Source organism: Microtus pennsylvanicus, chromosome 6 (assembly GCF_037038515.1).
Source record: "Microtus pennsylvanicus isolate mMicPen1 chromosome 6, mMicPen1.hap1, whole genome shotgun sequence".
NCBI lineage: Eukaryota > Metazoa > Chordata > Mammalia > Rodentia > Cricetidae > Microtus > Microtus pennsylvanicus.
The window spans coordinates 112,163,334-112,190,438 of record NC_134584.1 but is presented as its reverse complement, the minus strand read 5'-3'; positions in this window follow the sequence as shown (position 1 = coordinate 112,190,438).

Here is a 27,105-nt window from a genome sequence, read left to right as displayed (position 1 = left end):
AAACAATCCCTCCTGTCATTCAGCTGCTTTTTGCCAGACATTTTATCACATTGACAAGAAGAGTACTTGATACCATAAATATTCATAAACAGATGGGGAAGGTAGAGACCCTGAAAAGATTTCAATTCTCAGGTATAAATCAAATTGGTAGGACATGGCCCAACAAACAAAATTTTCAAAATAAGCCAATCAAAGTTGAAAATGGAAACTGGGAGTTAAGACTAAAAGCACACACAAACAAAACAACCATGGGTCTGCGGTGTCCTTCAGTCCCCTCATCATGGTTATTTGCAAGCAATGCAAATGAAAATCGTGCTGAGAGCAGGGTTCCCTCCAAGATCTAGGTTTTCCTGCTTAAATGGCATAGCTGCATAAACACTGATACCTTGCAGCACAGTGCCTACTTCCAAAGGCTCAGATGCATCCAGATATCACACGTCGCTGACAGTCATCTAGCAGTGACAGTGACGGGGATTTCCCGCCACAGACAGAGGAGTCAATGCATCTCCCTAGCACCATTTGTGAAGGGTTTCACTTGGGATTTAAGATTTTTTTTTTTTAAAGCCTTTCTAGAGCTGACTTCGCTCACTGCGTAGTGAACCCAGAAACTATGATTTAAAGCCTGGGACTACAGAAACAAGGCAGCTTGGTGCCAACTTATTATCATATTGAAGCACTAATGGGTCTTCACAAAATGACTCGAAATTCTAAAAGGAAATGCATATTTTTGCACAGTCTTTATCCATGTCCAGTCTCTGTGTGGCTTGTCGGCCTGCATGTTTCTGTCTGTTAGAATTGCCAGTTATTTCTAGTTCATAGAAATGCAAGCCCCAAGCTTGGGTTTGTGTAGCGCTGTAGAACATTCGCCAGATTTCACACTACTGCTTTCCAACCCTATGCCACTGTTCTTCGCTTCTGTGATTAGATAGACATCATCTCTTGAGGTCTTTTTGCAGTTAACTTGAATAGTATGCTTTTCCTCTTATTAACAGAATAAATATTGACATGGTTACTATACAATTGTGAGTTATCGTTAAGCATTTTTTTAAATTACTCATTTGAAATTAATAGATGTTGAGAACTAAATGTCACCTACGATTATTGACTTGAATTTCTGAAGCCAAAATAATGAGAAATACTATACAGTCATTTCCCTTATTATAAAAGGTACATTCCGAGATCCCCAGGGTATGCCTGAAACTATCGAAAATTCTACTGTTATATGTTCTGATTTCCCCTCTTCAGATTCACTGATGATAAATATTAACTCACATATTATGTATAAGATAGCAATAATATTACCTTACAATTAAATATGGTCATTATAACTATGTGAAATAATAAAGGTTATTTTAAACTTACAAACACTTATTTCTGGAATTTTTTTCTCAATATTTCCAGACTATGGTTTGCTTTAGGTAACAGAAATCATGCAAATTAAAACCACAGGGAAAGGGAACTAATGCCATTCATATAAAAAACAAAAACAAAAAAAACAAGGAAATGGTACGTTTGGGTAAATGTCAAAACAATGGAAAGTTGGAGCTTGCCCTTAGAGTCACTAGTCTCCAGTTACCTCCATGTCCTGACAGAAGGAACTTAGACCATAAAACCTTCCATGAACCTAGACTCCTAAGCTGTAAAACTCCACAGTAAACAAACTGAGAATACACAACCCAACTGTTCGGTGAGACCCTTGATTTCCGCTTCATGATCCACTGCCAGCCTTTGATTCTTCTTTATTCTGTATGTGGTGCTTTAATTCAGATTATCCCATGAATCAATTAAGGTCTACAGACTGAAATTGTCTCCGGACGCCTATTCTCCCAAATAATTTTAAAAATCATATTCAGTTATTTGCAGAATTCTATAGGGCTCACCTCTGTGAAATTGTAGGTGATAAGAAATAATAGGATTTTTGACTTCTGTCTTTCCTAACTGTTGAAATTTCTAATTGAACGCAATTCCCATTTCATTTTAATCTGAAATATATGTTCAATCAGGCATTTCCAGTCACATTAGGACAAGGTATTACTATTATTGTTCAGTCTAAAGCATTTAAAATACATAGAAAAAGAAAGTATATGTGTTCTAAATATAAGTTATAAACACTGTCGATTTCCATGCCCGGCTACACTCACGTGTTGTTCATAGAGCAAATACACCTTTAAATTGAAATGGATGTAACGGTGAACACAAATGAAAATCCTGATTTTTCTTTCTGCAACTCACTGATTGGTACCCACCCCCAGATTCTGGCTGGGATGAGAAATCACACAGCTCTGTCCCCAACAACATGACTCTGAGATCTAATGAACTCTCCTCCATTCAACGCCGACACAATCTCACTATGCCTAGATGTAAGTTGAATCTTTTTGCCTCCCTGCTTGCTCTGGTAAGCCGGGTAGCACATAGATTTATTCGTGGGCCATAACCTTTAGCTACCAAATGGAAGAAAAAAACAAAACAAAACTCCCCATGCCACCCTGTATTTTTCTCCTTTTTGGCAGAAAATAAAACCGAGATGTATTTCCACAGTAAATCCAAATGTCTTCTGTATTACCAGGTTTTAAAAGGTTATGTACGTTAGCTATTGCATCATTGTTTGAAGTACATTAGCGCTCTCAAAAACAGCTGCCTTCAATCTCCATTCTCATAAAAAGAGCAACCGCACAGTCTGCGCTCTTTCTAATGGCTTTAAAATGTATATTAACTTAGAAATTCTGATTCCCACTAATGTTTGTGTACCATAATATAGAATATTAATGGAAAGCATAAAGGAGGAGAAATCTCTACAAAACAGAACAGAAGGAGAAACTTCTGTTTCTCGGAGTGGTTTGGTCTCAAAGTGTGTTCCCTTTGGCAAGAGAGAGGTTTTTATAAAAACCTTGATGAAGCAAAGTTACTAATAGACACGTGTATTTAGCACACAACGGGAGAAGAGACTAAAGCCATTGACGTTGATGAACTTTTCTAGATAAGGAAAGTTGTGCCCTTCGTTTTTGCATCGAGTATCTACCTTCTATGACTGACTTCTCATTAAAGACTGCCCTACCGTGCACAGGAAGTGTGTGGACCTGGGCAGTATGGGCTAAACATTAGTACCTTCCCTACATCTATCAAATAAGAATTCCTGGGGCTTCAACCCAGCTTTCTGCGAGCAAAGGTGTCCTCAAAAACTGGGTGCACATTGCTTTTTTTTCCCCTGAAGAATGTGACCTTTTGGATTTAATCGGGAGCACCATCTGGCTTACTGGTCTGGGAAATAAAACTCACCCTTACAAAGCGTACCCCTAATGTCCACCTCACAGTGCAGGAACGGGATGGTCAGAGCGCCACTCATATTCCTACTTACTCATCCTTTACTCTCTTTGGGAGAATAAACACAATAGAAAATCCGGTTTTGTTTTGTTTGTTTGTTTAATGAGAGCATAAAATGCCAGCAGTCACAAGAAGCTCTGCCTGAGGGACAAAATTGACAGGAGTGTGACTAACAGGACTCTGCAGGTCACTGTGTTTAGGTCATGAGCATTTCTTATATGGCATCCCTTGTATGAGCCAGGAAGAGGACACATACATGCACATGTGTGTATCTAGGGAGGAGGAGTGGGGCTGAATACTGCATTTGGCTTTCTTAAGAAGAAAATGGGATGGTTTTAGGAAAATAAAAGCACAATGCCTGGAAGCTCCATGGATCTTTTCTTTTTTTCCCAAATGTTATTAGCAATGATTTTTTTTAAGATTTATCTTTTATTTTAATTGTGAAGAAGCATGCAGCTGTATGGGGGTATTGTGTGTGTAATGGTGATTGCCTATGGAGGTAAGAAGGGAACACTGGATTCCCTGGGCCTGAAGTTATCAGCCGGAATATGAACTCGGGTCTTCTGTAGGATCATTACGTGCTCTTTACCACTGAGGCACCTCGTCAACCCTTTCATGGTTCTCTTGATGGAGATGTTGTGCTTGACCATGCTAAGAACGTGGTCATGAAGTCTCATGCTCTACCTAGGAACCAAGCCGTCTCCCAAGCATCTGGTAAGAAGGAAAATAATGCATATCTTCTGCAAGCAAGCTCACAATTCACCTTGGGTGTATAGTTTGCCCACTGAGCTCAAGAAGTTTGTATGCAAAAGAGTGATGGGAGCAAACACTAGAAGAAAATTTTGAGTCATTATGCCTGAGTTGCTGAGCAAAGTTCTTACAATCCAAGTTGATGGGAAGTAAAGGCAGCTTATACTAACAGATAGATGCATTTGGACCACAGGCAATAAAGTCATTTGATTATGAAAGTGAGTTTGTTATTGTTTTTTCTAGTTTGCATTTGCTCAACTCCTTTCAATACCCAGCTCTTTCTCCCACACTCCTTAAAATTCATACAAAGGATCCAAAATGTTGATTCTCAATCTCGCAAAGCAATGATTCCATAGCACTCAGTTTTCCCTGATAGCAAATGAATAATACACAAATATAAAACGTGTTGTTGTGTTAGTGATAAGCAATGGGGATAAATCATTTTTATTGCCTTACTTGGTCTATTTTTAGCTTCAATTGTACTGTTTTTGAATGAAGGTATTTTATTAGCTTGCAAGTAAGGAGACAAAAGAACTGGGGAAGTACTTGCTACAAAACTTCGTAACCTGAACTACCAGTCCAGGTAGATGAAGGGAGAGAATCAACTCTATAATGTTGTCCTCTGACCTCCACATGGGTGTTCACACACATGCATCAAGTACACACACAATAACAGTAAATAACAATAAGAATAAATAAGAGTACATGTACAAATTTGTATGTATATAAATATATATGTGTATAGAATATATCTATATATTCTAATAATGCCTGTTTTACCTTGAAGAGAGTTTTAAAAGGTATTAACAGAACTTGATTCTCCAAGCACCTAGTATGTATAACTGCAGCATAATCTCAAAGGTGCTTTTATAACTTGCAAAACAACAGGAGTGATCATGGAAGGTTCTAGAATAGTTCTTGCATTTAAATCTAAAGAATTTAGTACCCTGAAAAGAGAACTCAGAAGATGCAAAGTGAGGCTACCTCCAAACTTAACAAGTGTTCTCTGTCTTACCACTGAAATATTTCTTGACATTCTTTATTGGGGAGACAAGTTCTGGAATCCTCTGCCTCCATGTCTGGAGCAGAAGGATCTTTTCTAATGTGCTGGAGGGTGTGGCAAGGTATAGGGGACTAAAACCAGAAGACTTTGCTACTAGACTCCATCAAGCTACGAGATTGTGAAGATCACACATATTTTTGGAGGATTCTTGTTCATTTAGTCAGTCAAGAAAAATCACAGGCTCTCTGTGGCCTAGGCACCTAAATATGTGAGGGATGCAGTGAGTGACATAGCCCCTCCCACAGTCACGTGAGGGATGCAGAGAGTGACATAGACCCTCCCACAATCACGTGAGGGATGCAGAGAGTGACGTAGACCTTCCCACAGTCACATAAGGGATGCAGTGAGTGACATAGACTCTCCCACAGTCATATGAGGGATGCAGTGAGTGACATAGACTCTCCCACAGTCATATGAGGGATGCAGTGAGTGACATAGACCCTCACACATTCCTGGGAGCTTCCTAACAGCATCCTTTCTTGTCCTTGATGATTACATCACCAATGAGTTCTAGGCATGACCAGAATGCATTCGACTTAATGGAAAGTATTGTTTAAACAGACAACATGAGGCTGAGTCTTAGAAAGCAGGTTTGGTATTTGTTGTACTAAATGCAGGGAAAGAATATTTAAGATGAGCAACTGTGATGGCCAGGCAGGTGATGCCTCTCAACAGAGTATAGTAGATATCTCAACATAGAAAGACAAAAGTGGCCAACTACAAGTCCTGGTTCTTAGAGTTATTTATGGATCCAGACTTTAAAACATATTAATATATTGACCCCACCTGGAAATAACTAAAATTTGGATTTCTGATCCTGTGACTGAACACAAATATTAAATACGTTCTTTGAAGAGTAATTAAAATCAATTCTCTAAGATATAATAATTAAATATGATATAGATTTTTTAAATATTACCCATCCTTGATAAAAATAATCATTTTTAATGTCTGGATTTTCAGAGTTGTTGAAAAAGAAAGACAGCCTAACTCTTAATTTCTCAATTTTATCTCATTTGTGAACTTGAATGTAATACTTATGCAATGATGAAGTCTAACTTAGTCTTACAGGCTTTAACTGGCTACATGCATTCTTGTAAAGACAGTGGTTTTAATGTGTTGTCTGAGTAAGTTGGGGTTGCATTCACACATCTGCTTTGGTTGGCAAAGAGTAGCTGGTATTATGTTTCCTTTTCCTGACTACAGTGGGCATGGTGAATCCATAGAAAATCTCCCTGGGGTTTTCCTTTGTCCTTTTTTGTGGAAAATGTTTGAGAAATAAAGGAGCACAATGAAATCGTCAAGAAAATTAAAGAATGGGCCAAGTGAGGCCGCTCACCTCTGGAATCCCAGTACTTGGGAGTCTGAAATAGAATTGGCAGAAGTTCACGGTCAGTCTGGGCTACACAGTGAGTTTGTAGCCAGCCTGGGCTGCAGTGTAAGAGCCCTGTTTCCACAGTCGTCATCATCATCATCATCATCATCATCATCACCATTGTAAATGTACAATATCATTTTAAAAAGCAAAGGAATTAAGATGGAAGGTATTAAACTAAGATTTGGTTTTTTATTTAGAAAATGTTTATTATAAGTGTGGTGGTGCATAGCTAGCACTAAGGAAGTAGAAGCATAAGAATAAGGTCATTTTTAGCTGCAAAATGAATTGGGCTACATGAAACCATGTTTCCAAAACCCATACATTTTCTTAAAATTATAAATTCTTTTCTAATTATATATACATATATGTGTATATGTATATACACACACACACACACACAGAGAGAGAGAGAGAGAGAGAGAGAGAGAGAGAGAGAGAGAGAGAGAGAGAGAGAGAGAGAGACTGTATATATGAAATTTAAGAGGAAAGCTTACAAGAGTTGACTCTTTTCACCAGGTGGTCCTAGGGATTAAACTCGGGTCATGTCATAGGAGCCTGTACAGGCTAAACCATCTCAATTTCTTCAGAATTATTATAGATTCTTTTTAAATATTAATATAAACAGACTAGTGTGTTCTCCTTTTCAAATTATTAAAGAATATAATTTCCATTACTTTTCCAAGAGTAAGTACTGACAAATTAGAGTCTTGCTCTAAAGTTTTTTTCTTTTTTTTTTTATTGAGAAAAGGAAAAAAAGTATCCGCTTCCTCCCAGCCTCCCCTATCCCTCCCCCTCCTCCCACCCCTCTCCCCCTCCTCCAAACTCCTCTCCCCCTCCCTCTCCAGTCCATAGAGCAGTCAGGTTTCCCTGCCCTGTGGAAAGACCAAGGTCCGCACCACTCCATCCATGTCTAGGAAGGTGAACAACCAGACTGGCTAGGCTCCCACAAAGCCAGAACATGAAGTAGGGTCAAAGCCCCGTGCCAATGTCCTTGGCTTCTCAACAGCCCTCATTGTTTGCCATGTTCAGAGAGTCCGGTTTTATCCCATGCTTTTTCAGTCACAGTCCAGCTGGCCTTGGTGAGCTCCCAATAGATCAGCCCCCTTGTCTCAGTGGGTGGGTGCGCCCCTCGTGGTCCTGACTTCCTTGCTCATCTTCTCCCTCCTTCCGCTCCTCATTGGGACCTTGGGAGCTCAGACCAGTGCTCCAGTGTGGGTCCCTGTCTCCATCTCCATCCATCACCAGACTATCCTGAGTGCTCTAAAGTTTTTGAGACACACTTTCCCACCATAAATCTCCATGTTAGAAAGCCACACAGGAACTTCGGATGTGTCTAACACAGAGTATCCACACAGCTGGGGAGGGAGACAGGATCACCAATATTTACACAATCTTAACATTGTCAGTGTCCCAGGGATCATCCTCCCACTTCGTGTCTACTAATTAACATTAATTTTGAAAGGTTTAGGAGTAAGTTGCTGCCCTTCGGCTAGGCAAGCCCATCAACGTCTGTGAGCTGGTGACCTTCACAGTTGAAGAAGTTAATTGCCACCCCTGTGCTGTCTGTCAGAGAGAGAGAGAGCTGGACTATTGAGACAGTTGAGATATTTCTAAGCAATGTGATCTTTTAGCAGAATCACAAGGTTGAAACGCAAGTCCCACTGTAGTTTGACACTTCCTTCATATTTTAGTTTTCATTTTGTGTGCAGTTGTGTACGTGTGGGTTTATGTTCGCCCTAGCACACATGAAGAAGACAACTCATGGGAATGGGTTGTCCTTTCTTTCCACCACGTGGGTTTTGGGGATTGAACTAGGATTCTCAGGCTCGACAGCAAGTGTCTTTACTCACTGAGCCACCTTGCCAGTCCCCAGCTAGTCTTAAAAGCCTGGCTTATTAAACACTGGAGACAGTGTAGAATGTGTCACTGGGTGAAGCTAAGGAATGGCGGTACATGACGAAGCTTTTTAAGAACTTAACCAACCAGAGGGGGCAAAACATAGACACACATGTTGACCAGAATGTCCTGATGGGAAGTCTCTGACATGCCACATGGAAGATTAAAGGTGGAACTGAGAGATGGATCAGTGGTTGGAAGTGTATGCTGCTCTTGCTGAGGACCCAAGTTCAATTGCTAGAACTCGCATTAAGTGGCTCACAAACACCTGTAGCTCCAGCTCTGGGGAGCTCACGGCCTCTGCAGGTACCTAGTGATGTTCACACACACACACACACACACACTTAATTTTTAAAAGAATTCCTAATTTTAAATTAAATTACAACACTATTTGTAAGTTAAGTATAACCATTTTTAAGACTTGAAGGTATCCAAAAAGAATATTGCCTATGGGAGATAGAAAGTGTATACACAAACATAGATAGAAAGAAAAGACACTGCTAAAATGTATATTTTCTAATAAATATGTATAAATAGACTTTGTGATGCGTAGGCTTATTGAAATAAAACATAAAGTCTTTTATCTTTTAGATTTCAAATACACTGTTGTCACATTTGCTAATATTTCATATTTATAAAGGCAAAGCTACTATCCAAATTAATGGTAGCAATTAGCAGATTGGGTTTCTCACCACAGGCAAATGTCTGTCTTTTAGTGTTATAAATGATCATTTAAGGGTGGTAGCAGCAGGTGGTATATTCTCTGAGAACAAAATGATTATTTAACGCAATTTTATGAAGAATGAAATATCCATATTAATTACCACTTAAAGATAAATTATGTAAATAAATTCTTAATATTCCCTTTTATTTAAGTTTTGTTTAACTAGCCTATGAGAAACACTTTCAAAAGTTATTTTTGACAATTTTGCTCAGATTTTACTCTATTGACAAAAGAAATTATTAATTTTGCCCACTAGATTTAAGTGACGAGACTTTACATATTCGCTATAGGTTGGAGGTGGCTTGTCCCACAAAGGTCCCATGTGAGAAGCCTGGTCCCCAGTTTGGAAGTGTCCACTAGAACTGATATTAAAGAGGTTGTCCCCAGAGTCCTAAAGAAATGGCTCAGCAAAAAAGAGCACACACTGCCCTTCTATAGGACCCAGGTTCTATTCCTTGCACCCATGGCAGACAGTTGACAATCACCTGTATCTCCAGCTCTGAGGGGGAGGGGAGAGGTCTGGCACCCTCTTCTGGTCTCCTTTAGTACCTGCACATCCATACATACACTCACCTTTATACATACACGGACACAACAATGCAATTTCTTTAAACTATTTTTTAAGTGCGAAGCTTTTAGGTCAATTGTGGGTGTGCCTTCAGAAGGGACTGTGAGATCTTAACCTTTATGGCTTCCTGTCTCACCACGTGAACTTCCTCTTTTCATATACATACCACCAGAATTTGACAAGAGTCAAGAGGGCCACTACCAGAGCTGAGGCTTCAGTGCCATACCCTTGAACCTCCAAAACCTTGAACTAAACAAAACTCTTTCATTTGTAGAAATAGTCTTCTTCATGTAATCTGTTCCAGCAATGCAAAATTAACTAAGACATTACTATAGTTACATATTCAGAAATACATTTTCACCTGAAAGGTAGCTTTAATATTTAACATTTACTTTTTTAATTGACATGATCCCCTAATAAGACTTTAACAATTGCCTGTGGATTATACTGATGAGCGATTGAGTCAAAAGAATAAACCTATGCAAATACCTTTAAATATCTTAAATTGATAAGGCGACCTTGGGCAATAAAGTATATGACTCTTGCCGAACTACAAATCCTAGATGGATTAATTAGTCTATTGAATTCAGTGTGATAACTGTAATCATGATTGCCAAGCAGGGGTGTTTTACTGGAAGGGAATGTGCAGTGTTATATCTGCTTTGACTTTCAACTTGTCACAGCTCAGGGTCACCTGAGTAGCACATCCCTAACAAAGGGCTGCATTGATCAGATTGGCCTATAAGCATTTCTAGGCGAGAGGGTTGTCTTGATTGTTAATTGTAGGAAGGCCCAACCCACTGTAGGCAACCCCATTTCCTGGAAAGGTGGTCCTGGGACATGTAAGAAAGCTAGCTAAGCAAACCTGGGATGAAGTCAGCAAGTAGCATCCCCTATGGTTATGGTTCCTAACTCCAGATGCCTTGAGTTCCTGTCCCGACATCACTCAATGATAGGCTAGGATCTAAAAGCATAAGCTAAATAAATCCTTTACTCCCCCTGAATTGCTTTTGATCCAAGTGTTTGATCACAGCAATGGGAAGGAATTTAGAACAACAGGTGTACCTTATCTCAGAAAACCTAAAAACCTTGCTCCCCCTGAATTGCTTTTGATCCAAGTGTTTGATCACAGCAATGGGAAGGAAATCAGAAGAACAGGTGTACCTTATCCCAGAAAACCTAAAAACTTTGCCTCTGTCATCCCCGATCCTTACCCTCTAAAACACACATGCTCTCAAACTCCATATCTCCCTCCAAACAAAATTATCTGTATTTCCACATGATGACTCTGTTTCAAGCTCGAGTCTCCAGCAGCAATGAAAAATAATTACAACTAAAGCCCTAATCATTAGGGAAACACACGTTAAAACCTTCTCTCAGTTCCTTCTCTTCTTTTTTTGCCATGGTTCTTCCAGGGGAAATCTGTGACCGATATAGGTTGACTTAATGTTTTAGTTGGCAGCTGTCACAGCGTTCAAGTGTTTGCAGAAAATTCCCAACTGAAAAAGCACTCTTCTCCATCAGCGTTACTAAGATCAGTGACTCAGCATCTATGTCTGTTTTGTGGTGTTGTGAAAATTTTATATGAAAATGGTAATATTCTCTTCTGTTTCAGGGAGAGTCAACATATCATTTCCATGGGGTGCTATCAAGAACTCATGGCAAATGTTTACAATTTTTAACACTCTTTGGTCTAGCTTGATAAAGTCTGGCAGGAAATCGATGTTGTTCTTAATAGGGTTGTTGAGGAGGTCCATTCAGGGTATGGGGGAGGCACTAAGCAGAGCAACGGGTCACTGTGTGATGCTCCAAGCTGATGACATGAGGAAACTCCAAATGATGGGGAAAGACCCAAGGGGTGTGTGACGCCAGGAAATGATGGGGAAAGACCCAAGGGGTGTGTGACGCCAGGAAATGATGGGGAAAGACCCAAGGGGTGTGTGACGCCAGGAAATGATGGGGAAAGACCCAAGGGGTGTGTGACGCCAGGAAATGATGGGGAAAGACCCAAGGGGTGTGTGACGCCAGGAAATGATGGGGAAAGACCCAAGGGGTGTGTGACGCCAGGAAATGATGGGGAAAGACCCAAGGGGTGTGTGACGCCAGGAGAAGTTGCTAAACAGAGAATGATAGCTGATGGGAGGCACAGCCATCCACAGAAGGAGACAACGAGGCCACAAGGATGGCAAGGGTGAGATGTAGGCAGTAAGACTCCTCTGTTTCCTGCTATCTTTATAAGCAAAGAGATATGGGGTGCTCATGGAAGCCCCTAGCCATTGTTTGGCTGGTTTCGTTTTATTTTACTTTGCTTTGGTTTTGTTACCGTTATTTTTGAGGCCAGATCTCCTGTAGCTCAGACTGGCACTGAACAAAATATAGCTGAGGTTGACCTTGAACTTCTGGTCCTTCTGCTTCCACTTCTCAGTGCCAGGATTATAGTCATGTACCATCATGTTTGGTTTGATGTGGTGCTAAGATCCAAACCCAGGACTTCAGGAATGTTAAGTAAGTAGCAACCAACTGAGCAACATCCTCAGTGCCTACAGCTGTGTTTTTTATAATTAATCTTTGTTACTACTAATGAATTTATCTTCTCTCAACTTTATTAAGTGCCGATATTTCATTTTTAAAAAATATCTATCCCATATCTTTCTCTCTGCTTTTAATGTTCTTTTTCAAGAGTTTGTATGTCATGTATACTTTAATATCATTGTCTTAGCTATGAACTTTTTTCTTTAGTTGTCATTTGATCTCACTTTTTCAGAATGCCTTCAGCCAGTGTACAAAAAATTATTCCTTAAAAATTAAAAATATTCCCCCTTTCTATTGAGTTGTTTAACATATGTATAGGCTGGCGACATCTGTGATGCAATAGGTCTTTAAAGCAGTCTAAAATTTCCTTTCACGTGTTTGTGGATAAACACTCTAAGGGAGTATGCTTTTTATTTAAATATTTTACTTTTTTCTTTTTATTTATGTGTGTATGTGCACATGCCTGCAACTGTTGGAGGTGGCCAGAAGAGGGCATCAGACTCCTGGAGTTGGAGGTGGGAGCCACGTGCCCAACATCTTGGAACTCAACCCCATTTTTCTGAAAGAGAAGCGAATGCTCTTAACCACAGAGCCAACTCTCCAGGCCTGGATGTGTTTTATTTAAAAGATGAAACTGGCTCACCAGTTGCTAAACAGTTCGTTGATCCAGCAGTGATTCATGAACCAAGCAGTGCTCAGCCAAAAAGGATTCAAGTTCCCAAGGCTACAAAAGTGGGGGAGAAGTTTGCAGAAGATCAAAACAGAAGTACAAAGGGTTACAATTCTTCAGCACCAAGTCCCCTTTAATCTCTGTTGTATGGACATGTATGGACTGCTTCTGATTGGCTGCATTTGAGTTCTGCTTTCGTTCTGATTGGTCACACCTATGCCATCATCTGAACTCACAGGCTAGAAACAGTGCTGGGAGGCGGGACTCAATAGAGGTCTTTTTGGAGGAGTGGGTTCACTTTTCCTCTACTCTCACTCTGCCAAGACACCGCCCCTAACCCCTTTTATCCCTCCATCTGCTGCCTTTAGGAGCACAGAAAAAAGCACTCACTCATCAGCAGAGGTCTTTACCCCCATCTTGGACTTCCTAGATCCAGGACCACGAGGAACAAGATATTCTGTCCTTAACAAATTACCTTATCACAGAAATTCTGTGCCAGCAACGTGAGCAACCAAGAAAACGAGCAGTTGTGGGAAATAACTGAAGGTAAGTTGTTGGGTGATATAAATCAAGTAAGGTTAAGGTCACTTACCCACGAAGCAACTGGTTCTGTGTGCTCGGGGACTCTTCAGACCCAGTCCCCGTTTCGATCCGTTTCAGTGATTTTGATAGCTAATTATCTCGATAATCTTTTGGATGTCTATTCCTCTATGCTGTATTATTTGCATCACATCTGAGTCTCTTTAAAGAGAATGGAAATTGTTTGACAGCTCCATGACTGCTCAGCATCACACTGCTCTAATTACTTTAGATGTAGCATTTTGGGATTCTGATAAGCAAAGTTACTTTGAAGGCTGTTTCTGCGCATTAATCGTCACGGTTACGCCGAGTCCTTCATTTGGTTGTTTCCATTTCCCACTCGGAGAAGAGAAGTCCAACAGCCTTCCTGGGTTGAGAAATCTGGGGTGTGCGCAAAGTTTTACTTTTTCTAACTTGGCAACATAAATCCGTCTTTGTACTGTGTTCGTATAAATTGTTTAAGGTGATCAAATTAACTGTCACCCTCTTTCGGTTGTTATTCATGAGCACATACTAACTTCTCGGCTGTCAGAAAACATATATGAAAAATTGTTTGGTTTGATGTCAATATGTTTCTAGGCAAAGCTGTCGTTTTGAACTGGGAGTTAAAGATAACCCAGATCAGAGCAAAGTTATGGCCCAGCTTCAGGTCTGATTCAGATTAAAGTAAGAGTTGTTGCCACACTTTTAAAAATAACTACCAACATGTCCAGGAGCCTTGCCTGCTTTCAATGATGAATGTGTTTTCTGCGGCACCTTGGGAAGCCAGGCTTGTGAACGCAGTGTTCACCTCTCTCGTTCTCTGGGCCACCTGCTAATTTGCTTTGCTGTATGCAACTGAATTGATGTTAATACTTTTGTTTCTTCACCCACTAAATTAGCTTCGTGCCCCCCGAATGACATTGTTGGTACCCTGCCTACTGGAAGCGTTGATAGCGGGTTTTCATAAGGAAATGAAACCAACAGGTAGTGGAAGGATTCGTGGCCTTAGCTCTTTGCTAAAAAGACGACGCCCATGATGAGCTTACTGCCTGAAGCCCCTGCTTAGCTCAGCACTACCTGATGGGGTCTCACATTAAGTCTTAGACATCTGACTTAATTTGATTATTATTCTAGAAAGTCATTAGCTAGTTCCCCCTTCACCCCCAGCCTTCATAGATCTTTCACAAAGTCTGTTATGATCTGGCAATCTATAGGCTAAGGTTTGTTTTCTTACAGTAGTGACCAAAAGAGCTGAATTCGAGAGGCCCGTGCTGGCCATAAGGCCTCAGAGGACAGCAGGACCGAAAGGAATATTTGAGGATGCAGAGAACTGAATGTAGTCAGACAAGGCAGCTCCAGCCTGGCAGGGACCCCGCAGGGGCTCTGGTTCACATGCTGATTAAGCGAGCAAAGAAAATCTCATTTAAACCAAGTGGGAAATTATAGTTGCCAAATTGGCAATTACTTCATTCGCATATATATCTTTCCCAGCTACATTTCCATCATCGCATGGGTCACTTCTGACCTTAGGGCTCTCTGCAATTCTTGATTTCATTAGTCAAAAAAAAAAAAAAAAAAAAAAAGCTCTCTGTTCACTAAACTGGCACAACTTCCAGGCAGACAGACCAACTGCAGAAAGCAAACTGAGTGTCTTCAGCAGCCCCTGGCATGCTGCACTAGGCGCTGAGGGTACAGCCTACTAATGCTTAGTTGGGCATTTCTTAAATGTGAAACCTATTTGATGCACCTTTTTTAAAGGGGTATGGTCTGCACATGCTCAGAAAGGCAAAATTCTAAGATCTTTTCCTCTGAAGAGTCCAATGGCCATACTGGTCTCAGATTGCATCAGACCACAACCCCTTCCCAGACTCCAACAGTCTCCACCCTGCAGATCTAATACTCTGGCATGCTGGGCTGTTGATTAACAGTGTGGAGAACTCTGCCCCACTCCAATTTCTGGCCTCTGCTATCACCTCATTACACTTCTTTGTCATTTTTGATGAGTCTGATTTGTTAAATGTTTCATTTACCCAAACGTTTATGAGTGTCCATTACAGGGGAGTCTTGGCAACAGGCGACGCAATTGAAAGGGGGAAATAGAACAGTCATGGCCGGCTTTTTCTGAGCTAAATACCTTATAAAGGAGGCAGGTGCAAAAAGTAGGCAGCTGTGTTAACAACAGACTTATGTGAGAGAACATGAAGGGTGTTAAAGAAAAGGTATACAGTAAAATTACCCTTCCTAGTAAAATGAGACCAGGCAGAATGCTTTAAAAATTCTTGTAAGGTATCATTAAGCGCACGAGGTGATATTTAGGACCTGGAAGATGATTTGGAAAGGTGGCAGTGTCAGGGTAGGGATGGAGATCAATATGGACAAAATGACCAGCCTGGGAGAAGACCAGGAGCCAAAGAGAGCAAGGCATTTTGAGATACTGAAATAAGGTCAAGACAGCTGTCTCAAGGATATACCCGGGGGAGGGATTGGAGCGAGACTGCCAAGTCTGAGACTCTGAAATGCGTCTTTATGCAACCTGCTACAGTCAGGATTCAGCGAGGTAGCTGCGAAATAAGAGTATCTTCTCTTCTCTATTATTAATGACATCGGAGCTGTACATTTCTGAGCTCTAACTAAAGGTGTCATATGAAAAACAGTGGTATGCAGAGGGTACTCAATACATGTTTAATGATTCTGCAACTGAATGGCTTTGCCAAATAAAAATTACAACTCCATCCATTTGTAATGATTTTGTAATACGCAGGTGCAAATTTTCTTATCGACCATCTTAACAAATAGTATTTTAGCTCGAAAAGCAGCCCTTTAACCTTTAGCAAAAGCCTAATTTAAAAGAAAAAACCCTTAAAGGCATGGAATTAGATGATTGCAAATTTCTAATGCACTGAAATATAATTATAAGCACATTGAATGGAAGCCCTATAAATAAAAATAACTCATCAGGTTACTTTCATAACCTGAGCAAGGCAGAGTAATTAAAGCAAGAAATTAAATTCTGTAAAATTAAAAATGCAATTCTGTCTATAAGATTTAGAGATGGTAAGGAACCGGCTGAGCTCATAGCTTGAAAATGGCCAGGTTTGCTCAAACTGTAATCGATGTTTCTGTGTTATCTCAAAGATTCTCTTCTTGCAAATTCACAATGTCAATTTTCATATCAACTTGAATAATCCATACAACTTTAAAACTATCTGTGTACATATAAGTATGTATTTCTTGCAAAAATAGTCCTCCAAAAGACATCTAATAGTATAACTTGGGTTATTTAAAGATTTTTATTATTTTTTTTTGTGTGTGTGTGTAGTGCAGGTAACTATGGAGGCCTGAAGAGGATGTCCAATGCCCTGGAGCAGTAGTTACAGGTGGTGTGTGTGTGTGTGTGTGTGTGTGTGTGTGTGTGTGTGTGTGTATAGTGCAGGTAACTATGGAGGCCTGAAGAGGATGTCCGATGCCCTGGAGCAGTAGTTACAGGTGGTTGTGAATGTGTGTGTGTGTGTGTGTGTGTGTGTGTGTGTGTGTGTGTGTGTGTGTATAGTGCAGGTAACTATGGAGGCCTGAAGGGGATGTCCGATGCCCTGGAGCAGTAGTTATAGGTGGTTGTGAATGTGTGTGTGTGTGTGTGTGTGTGTGTGTGTGTGTGTGTGTGTGTGTGTGTGTATGTGTGTGTGTATAGTGCAGGTAACTATGGAGGCCTGAAGGGGATGTCCAATGCCCTGGAGCAGTAGTTACAGGTGGTTGTGAGTGTGTGTGTGTGTGTGTGTGTGTGTGTGTGTGTGTGTGTGTGTAGTGCAGGTAACTATGGAGACCTGAAGAGGATGTCCGATGCCCTGGAGCAGTAGTTACAGGTGGTTGTGAGCTGCCTGATATGGGTTCTGGGAACTAAGCTCAAGTCCTCTACAAGAATGGTATGTGCTCTTAACCACTGAGTCATCTCTCCACCCCCAGTAGAGCATCTTGTATTATTGAATACATTCCATAATTATAAAATATAGGCTACTGATGGTAGCAGATTTTGTGTGTTATGTTTCTTAATAATGTTCTGGTTGAATAATTATAAATCTATTGAAATAAACTTACAGTATTTTGCTATGTTTACAGGTAGAATATGACCCAAAGATAAAAAAGTAGAGGGCCTGGATGGCAGCATTGGAGGAACTCCCCATTGTAGTCTTGGGTTTAATATGGCCAGGCACCAGGCCAATTTCAGGGTCAGGTTTTGGGTGATGAAGAGTTATATTTGCCACCATGCCTGGACCTGTAGGATGGTCTATCTGCCACCATTTCATTCCAAGCAATGTCTTTTAACTCACTCCTGTGTCACTCACGAAATCCAATCTCGGCATGTATGCAAAATCTTACAAAGTTATATGCTGTCCAGCTTATTGTGGTGTGCTTTGAAAACCAATATTTTATACACCAATCCATAGGTCCAAACAGCAAAAGGTTGAAGCGTCCCATTCATCCTTAAACAAAGAAATAGCCAACTGTTTCATTATTATTGTCGTTTCCTTGGTAATACTGTGGCTGAGAGGACTTGACAATCCAGGTGCTTAAAGGGACAGTGTCTACCACCAAAGAAAACAGTCTGGGATTGGTAGAGCTGGGTTACAAAACAGATCCCTGACTCTTTGGGGATCTTCATGAACCCTCTTATCAGGCTAGGAAAGGAACCACAGACTGGTTTATCTAAGGTGAAATTGAATTGTTGTACAGAGCAGCAGGGGCAGGGTGTAACGCACGAATGATATGATGTTCTGAACCCAAGAGTGTGACTGGAGTGTCTTTTAGTCCCCACTGTCCAATATTCCCATTCAATGAAAACACAGCGCAGCAAATTCCACAAAGTATAAGACCGCTAACAATTCAAGGTTCCACTTAACTTGGTTAAGGAATGGACGTTTGGCTCGCCACTCCCAAATGCATTGCTAACACAAAAGAACGGCAGTAAAGGGAGACCCAGAGAGAGTGATTGAAAAAGAGACATTTATTATGCTTGCATTCAGGCACCAATAAGGTTCCAGTTGTTGCTGTTAATTGTCCATCCCTCCTCACTCCTTTCTCCCCCCCCACTCTTATACATATAGAAATGATAATACTAGTGCCGCGGACTTACAGTCAGAAATATGTAAATATATCCCGATTGATAGGGCCTTAACATTTGGGAAGTTGCTGTATTCCATACATAATTTTTCTAACAACAACAAACCTCACACTCAAACCCAAGGTTCAGGGAACATCTCAGAGGAAGGGTTAGAAAAACATGTAGCGCTCAGAGGTTGCCGGAGAGTGCTCTGGACCCGTGTCTTCAGGACGTGGCAAGACCACTGCCTACATGGCTCACCGCAGCTGTGGTTATTCACCAAGACCTATATGAGATTTTCTGGGCTTGTCAGTATTTCATCATGAGAAAGAGAAATGCTCCTGAGGCCTCGGCCCACTCTGAGAAATCGTTATTGTTTAGTTAACTAGTCAACCATAAGGGCAGAGTTAATGCCACAGTGTCGGTTTCTTCAGTGCTGTAGGCACCGCGGAGTTCTCTGTGGTCTAGTAAATGACCTCCCACCCATGGGTTGCACGCCAGCAGACAAAACCAACCACCAAAACATGAGGCGGGCTTGGTGGGAAGAAGTATGGAGGATTAAACAGTCACAGGGGCTTAAAAGGACTAAAGTACATGAAACTGTTGAAAATTAAGTAAGTAAATATGGATCGTGACTAAGACATGACATTTGGGGTTGTCCTTTGGCCTCCATATGGATGCACACAACTGCATATGCACTTTCACATACGAATGCACACGAACATTCAGGTACACACATAGACACATGCACAATACTACCGCTAAGTCCCCCCTGGGGTGAGCCTTGGCCCCTTCTTCACTGTCAAGGGGTACCAGGATGCCCGTCAGTAAGTCAACAGTTGCTAAAACCTTCTCAGGTTACCATCTGTAAGGAAACCCAGCCAAGCAGCACTGGAGTCCACTAGAACTCATTCAGAGAGTGGCTGAAGTTCAGTTCTTTATTTTTTTTTCTTTTGGAATTTCACATGATGCACTCCAATCAACTTACTTTCTCCTCCTCCCATGTTTACCCTTCTCTCTTGTGGCCTCCCTCCCAGAAAAAGAGTTTTTTTTAAAAAAAAAAAGTCCAATTTGTGTTGTGCTTATAGTCACTGAAACATGGTCAAACACCCAGTGGCTACCCTCTAAGGAAAAGTATAGTGGTATATTATTTGAGTTTTTAATAAATTAAGCTTGCCTGATGATCAGAAAGTAAAGCAGCTATACTAGTCAGCCACACCGGCCAGGGAACAGTGCCATGTACCTTTAATCCCAGGACTCAGGAGACAGAGGCAGAGGGATCTCTATGAGTTCAAAGCCACCCTGGGTTACACAAGATCAAATCTGTCTATAAAAGAAACAGCTCACACAAAGGTGATCCCAGCACCTTTAATACCTTTAATCCCATCGCTAGGGAGGTGGAGACAGGAGCGGAGCGATATGGCTAGTTGGAGAGAGGAATAGAAAGGGGAAGAGACTGAAGTCCAATGGAGTGTAGAGTCAGGGTTTGGTGGAGAGTATTGCTGGATATCCCCTTTGTCTGAGCCTTGGTAGAGGTAAGATCTCTCTAGTGGCTTGGTTGCTTTGCTTTTCTGATCTTCAGCTTGAACCCCAATATCTGTCTCTGGATTTTATTATTTGTGCTACAGAAAAGTGGGTTCTTCCCCACCCCCAACCTCCTCCAGTAGGTGTCTGTTGTGGAGATCTCTACTTCAGCATGTTCATCACATTTAAGAGTTCTCTTTGATGCCTTCCTGTCTAAGTTGTTACTATTTTTTCAGGGGCAGGGTAGGCATGAGGGAGTAAGGGTTGTCACAGAAAACTTTTTATTATTATTAATAATAAAAACAATAATAATTAAATTTATTCATTTATTTTCCATCCCAACCACAGTTTCCTCTCCCTGCTCTCCTCCCATTCCCTCCTCCCTGCTCCTCCCTAATCCACTTCCCTCTGTTTCTGTTCAAAAAGGGGCAGGCCTCCCGTGAGTGTCAACAAAGCAGGGCATATCAAGTTGAGATAGGACTAGACTCCTCTCCTTGTATTAAGTTTGGGCAAGGCAACCCAGTCTGAGGAATAAGTTCCTAAAACCCAGCAAAGCACTGGGGACAGGCCCTATCCCCACTACTTGGAGTCCCACAAAGTAGATCACAAGCTACACAACTGACCGCATATGGAGAAGGCCATACAGGCTCCCTAGCTTGTTGGTCCAGAGTCTCTGAACTCCTAGGAGCCCAGGTTGTTTCTGCAAGTTCCCTTGTGATGACCTTGACGCCTCTGGCTAGTACAAAGCTTCCTCCCTGTCTTCAACTGGATTCCCTTGGGCTTTGCCCAATTCTTGTCTGTGGATCTCTGTATTTGTTTCCTTCAGTTACATATCCCAACTGTGACACTGGTAAGGCATGGAGATGGGAGCCAATGTCCTCCCTGCTGAGTCTCTTTGGGTGGGCCCCATCGGCCAGGACCATCCCTCCATTCCCAGGGGCTACTGCCCTGTGTCTCTCCAAGTCCAGAGGAGGTAGAGATCCCCTCACTGCTGCTGAGTCTGTATACCGTTCCTCTCTGGTTTCCCTAAGTCCTGCCCACCCTGTGTGAATTTTCTCTCAGTAATGTTCCTCTTTGTTCCCAGTTAGCTAAGGACAAAAGCAGGAAAGAGCCATTCACCTTGAACAAAACCTTTTCCAGGCTTCTAGAATAGGGCTGCCATTTTTCCTGACTGCTTTTTTCTTTTCTTTTCTTTTCTTTTCTTTTCTTTCTTTCTTTCTTTCTTTCTTTCTTTCTTTCTTTCTTTCTTTCTTTCTTTCTTCCTTTCTTCCTTCCTTCCTTCCTTTCTTTTTGGCATGGGTTTCTAATTTTATTGTGTTTGTTTTCATTCTGTGCTGCTGGGGATCGAACCAGGAACCTGTGCGCACAGTTTGAGTGAGTGTTGGGCTGCAGAGCTACACACCTGGCCGCTTTCATGTTGCAGTATTTAACTAATGCTAAAACTAAGTATTTCACATTGTTTCTAATGTCAGACTTTACAACTGGAGTTAGAACTGAAGAACACATGTGAAAAAAAATATCTGGGTTCATAATTCTTGTTCTCTTAATTATTTCTTGCTTTTTATAGCTTTAATTTGCAAAGTCTTCCCAGTGACTTACTATGGCATCTTGGCAGTGTGTTCAGCTTGGATGCATGCTTCTAATACATTTTGACCAAATTGCTCCCCCACTCTCTCTCCAGTTACTCTCTTACCCCTCCCACTGCTTTCCCCCTCCCAACTTCATGTATTACTTTTTAAAAAAGCAATCACTGAATCTGCTTGGAGCTGCCCGCATGGGCATAGTGTAGAACCATCTACTAGAATATGTCTGTGTAGCCTCTCCAGGAATATGTCCCCACACAAAACTGAAGCCACTAGCAGCCATCAATTTCCAATAGCTCCTGAGCACATCCTCTTCCATGCTGGGATTTTGGCTATGTTCTTGTCCAGGTCTTGAGCATGTAGTCACAGCCTCCGTGAGTTCACATGTGCCATGGCCTTGCCATGCTTGGCTGAAACTGGTTCACTGACATTGACTACCTTTGGATCTTATCTTCTTGGATCTTCCAGGGATGCAAAGTATCCCATTAGCACTGATGCATGTGGACCGATTGTTAGTCTCTGTGTTAATCAAGACCTAATGTAAAAAGAAGCTTCTCTGTTGAGGGTTGATAGATGAACTTATCTATGAGTATAATTACAAAAACATAAGGGACAGTTTATTCCTATGTCTAATTAGAATATAATAGTATAACCACACTGGTACCAACCTAGAAACTTCATTCCTGCTGGCTAGCTTCCATGGTGCTGAAACATGCTATGCACACTATCAAGGAATTAAAATAATCAATAGTCTTAGCAACTGTGAACCTAGCAAACTGCAGTGACCACTAGTCTGGCAAGATATGCCCACTGGTGTGATAGTGGCACAGCTATTATGGGAATAACCAAGCGTTTTCTGCTTGGACTTAAGACCCATTCCACAAGAAGAAACTCATGCTCGGTACCATTAACTAGACCAAAAAACCCTTTGACTGACTAGGTCATAGGCCTTAGAGGAGAACCAAGTACTATCATTCAACTTCATTTTTATGTAAAAAAAAAAATTGGTGCACAAATCTATTTTCATTCGATGCAGTATATCAAAATAATGACATTCCCAGGTGTTCTTTACAGATTTGGAAACAACAGCAGCGAAAACCCTAATGACAAGAAACAGTGAAAGAATTAGAAAATCCAGACACTGACACCATGGGTGGTTCAACATCCTGTGGGAATCATGGGGCATGTTTTACTGAAGACAGAGAGCATCAGCCAAGCCAGCACACTACTTAGGCAGAGTCCGGTTAAGAGAATCTCTGTGCTGAAGAGAATGTAAGTGAGAAAGTCCAGGACAAACCGGAAAGGACATAGTCATGTAATAAAAGAGGCAACAAGAAGATGGGAAGGAGAATCACGGTGACGTCAGGAACAGGGGAGACATCCCAAGAATTATACGTTACAGGAAAGAGCAGATTTCATATCTGAAGGCAGTTAGTTCACTTCACGGTCTGCTCTTTAGATCTGTGTTATCTGGGCTGCTCCCTGCTGACACAGAGGGGAGTGTTTGCTTCTCAGGAAGTACAGCGAGATGAGCACACGACCATGAAATAAAGAGCCCCGGCTACAGCTCTGCTCCCGACACCGATGGGCTGCTCAGGATCTCTCTGGCTCATTTACCTTGACCATAACAATGAACAGCGGCAGCTCAGAGAATGGCCATGGCCATCATGGAAGATGTCTGACACAAAACCGCCTCTCTGAAGCTGCTCGACCAATGCGTGTTTCTTTCTTTGCTTTCTGTCTGTTATCTCTGAGATACAGCATGAAATGACCAAGTACCGAGAAGGATTTCCTGACCTTCTTTTTACAACGTGTGAATTGCTGGCTCTTGTCCATTTTATTCCTAACCCGGGCCACTAACTGACAAATCTCTCTACAAAGAATGGGAAGTGTTCTGCTTCATAGCCCAGGATATATGCTTTGTGATTTCCTGATTGATTTTATTGATTTTATTTCACACTACTTTGGTCATATTTCTCAATTTAGGTGTTCCTTCACCCCATTTCAATAGTTTAGTGAAACCCCTAGACTTGTGCCGTGTATCAGCCCGGTAGAGACTCGATTCTCTTCTGAAGGACCGCTTCCTGCAGGGAGTCAGAGAGCTAGATGTCCCATAGCAGTGCATACCACAGAAATGACATCAGATCAGTCTGAGGGAAGCCCATCATTTTCAGGTACTCTGAAGCCCGTGTGTCTCACTTTCAGTGTGTTTTAGCATGTGTTGGAGACACACATGGACAAGCTGGTCCTACGAATCGGTCACCCTACTCCGTTTTACACATATTCTTGTCCTACTGGGTTTTGTTAACTTCTTCATTTCTTTGAGGGGGAAGGGCTGTTTCTTTTACTTTTGAACTTGGTTCCGTTCTTTTCTTTTTCTTTCTTCCCACATTCTGTTCATTCTACTAAACACTGTGTGGCCTGAGAATTAGTTAAAATACAAATGCAGTGTATGAATAGATGGTTGAAAGGAATGTGATCCTTTCTGTGCACAAAGAGTTCATTTTTAGGTGCCAGCATACAGATATCAAGGAAGAAATAAAGTGCACATTTCTGTGTGCGTTCGTGCAGGACTTGGGTGTGCGTGTGGAGGCCAGAGAGCAACCTAACTATTGTTATTCAGGCATCAGTCACTTTTTTTAAGAGAGGACCTCTCGCTGCCCTTCTCTGGCAAACTCAGGCTTCTGCCTGTGTCTCCCACATCCCTAACACTCAGACTATGTTTACAGGTTTTCGGGGATCAAACCAAGTCCTCGTGTGAGCAGGGCAAGCACATTAATGACTGTGCTATCTCCCTAGTCTTTTATTATTAAAAAAGCAAATCTAGAAATTTTAGAATTCAAGTTTCAGGGTGTCTGGTACCTACAAATCCCCAGACATAAATTCCCACAGAGTTCCGGAGAGGTCCAGGGATCTTCTCACAAGGAACCAATGGCTGCCTCCCTAGCAACTAGATTCCAACCCTTAGACCAAGCTCACAGTCAGAGGTGGTGGCACAAGGCAGCTGTCGTCAGCCCTGGAAATACAGAATGCTCACAACAAAGCCGACTGGTTAGTTACTGAGATGCACTGTTGGAAGGTTTTCATATTCATTACAGGTGCCGACCAACTGGTGGGCATGACAGTTACATCACGGCAGAGACTCGGAGGGGTTTATTTTCTGGGTTTCAAACTGTTTTGAAATTTCTATTCATTAAAATGCCTCCAAAATGGCAATTCAAATTCAGAGGCTTACTTCTGAAGTAATAGATGGGATTAGAAGCTCCGTGTCCCCAAGCCACTAGTTTAGGAGCAAGTGGTGGTGGTGGTGGTGATGGGTGGGGGAATGGTGGCAGCTGTTTTTACTCAAATTTAGTTATGCATACACGGACCTTATTCTTCCTTAATGGAAAATAGCGTTTTCTGCATAAACCATTGCTTCTGTCGTGTGTATAAATTAACATCTTTGACCTGAGGATGGTCTGGTTGAAGCAAGGATGGTTCTCGATGGTCAGCACTGCCAAGGTGTTAGTCATCTCGGGCTGTCTACAAGAAACAGTTAGATAAAATAAGAGAGTCCGTGTTAATTCTCTGACAGCGGTTCAGTTTTCCCCTGTCGGTCCGAGCCCGCCGCACACACCATTAGAGTACAAATTAACTGTGGGAAACATTGTGGTTGCTCAGCTGAGAGTTGCTGAGCTTGCAGTACGACGCAGGCCTCTTGCTGCATACTCTGCACCAGTATCTGATGGTGAGGAATGGAAGGTGAAAGTTATGACCATCACACCCCTGAGGAGAGAAGAGATTTAGTGATGTCCACCTGCTTCTCCAAGTTGACGCACCTGGCTAACTAAAGTCAAGTGGATTAACTCCGGCCTCCGCATCGTCTCAAGCACGTTGAAGCTGATCCCTAACGTCTGGAGAGAAGACAGCTCCAATTAGTGTTTATAATAAATAGTACAATGGCTGCAATCTCTGGGGCCTGGATGCATGCCACAAAGGCCCATTCGATGATACTGTCCCCTCTCTTGTCCTCTGACAGCCGAGATGTTCTGGGATGGATGCTCCCCATATACACATTCTTCTCCCTGTTACAGATCCTCATTGTGCTGATATAACCTGATTATAATCTAAGATTTGTTCCGTGATGTTCAGTGTTACGAATTTTTAAATATCTCAGCTGCGTGGTTCAACCTGGGAGGTGGAGGCAGGAGGACAATTGAAGTTTGCGGTTAGCCTGGGTGTGGTAGTTTGACCAAGAATGGCCCCCAAAGGCTCATACATCTGAGAGATTAAAAGATTAGGAGGTGTGGCCTTGTTGTTTTAGTGGGTGTGGCCCTGTTTTAGAAGGTATGGCCTTGTGGGAGGGGGTGTGTCACTTGGAATAGGCTCTAAGGTTTCCCAGGAAACCTTACTCTCCCTGCCCCCACCCCTCCACCCGCCTGCAGATCAAGGTGTAGCTCTCGCTTACTGCTCCAGCATCCTATGTGCCTCCATAACGTGCCCTGATGATAATGGCCTAAACCTCTGAAGCTGTAAGCAAGCCCCAGTTAAATGATTTCTTTCGTAAGAGACGCTATGGTCATGAGGTCTCTTCACAGCAATAGACCACTGGTTAAGATACTGGCTATAGTGTGAGACTCTGTCTTAAAGAAGACAACTCAGAATATCATGCCCTGAACAAACCAACAAAATCCTTCATGGGGCTATGAAATGAAGAATCACAACAAGTCATAATGACTTTTTACACCGGGAAAAAAAAAAGGAGGATTTTGGAGTTTATTACATACTTTTTCATCTGGCTGTGTCTATTTTGCACAAGTTCAAAGCTGGCATAAAGAAAAATATTGAGCAATTAAACACTGCAAATAACTTCTGTGTTATGACTTATGACAAATTAAGTATTTGTAGGTAATTTCATGTTTCCAAAAGGAGCACTGTAACTCTGAACGAGTATTAGAGTGAAATAAATCTTAGAGTATGCTAATTTAGCAGCCATCATATATTACATTAGCAAAGTAAGCTAATTCCATTTGTAGAAAAGGCTATGACATCTTAAAGTGTCTCTCGGAAAATGAGGAGGAGGAAATGATTAAGTCAAAAAAAATATCATTATTAAGAAATAATGATTTTAGCATGTTTTCAGTAAGAGCCCACCGTCTCTTTTTTAAATGGACATTGAAGCTTTGTGCTGGATAGAAAAATGTGTCGTTTGAAGAATAATGCTTCAAATAGAATTTCAAAAGTCTTTTCAAAATATTGGTAAAAGTTTTCCCATCAGTGAAATATGTTTTAATCTTCTGTCTCTGGATTGTATTTATTGTCTTAAAGCCCAAAGAAAGCTTGTGTGCATGAATGCAGAATGTTGCTATTGCTGAAGGAAGAAAACTTACGGGGCTGGGAAGATGGCTCAGGGATAAAGCACCTGCTGTACAAACAAGCATTCCTATGATTCCCAGAG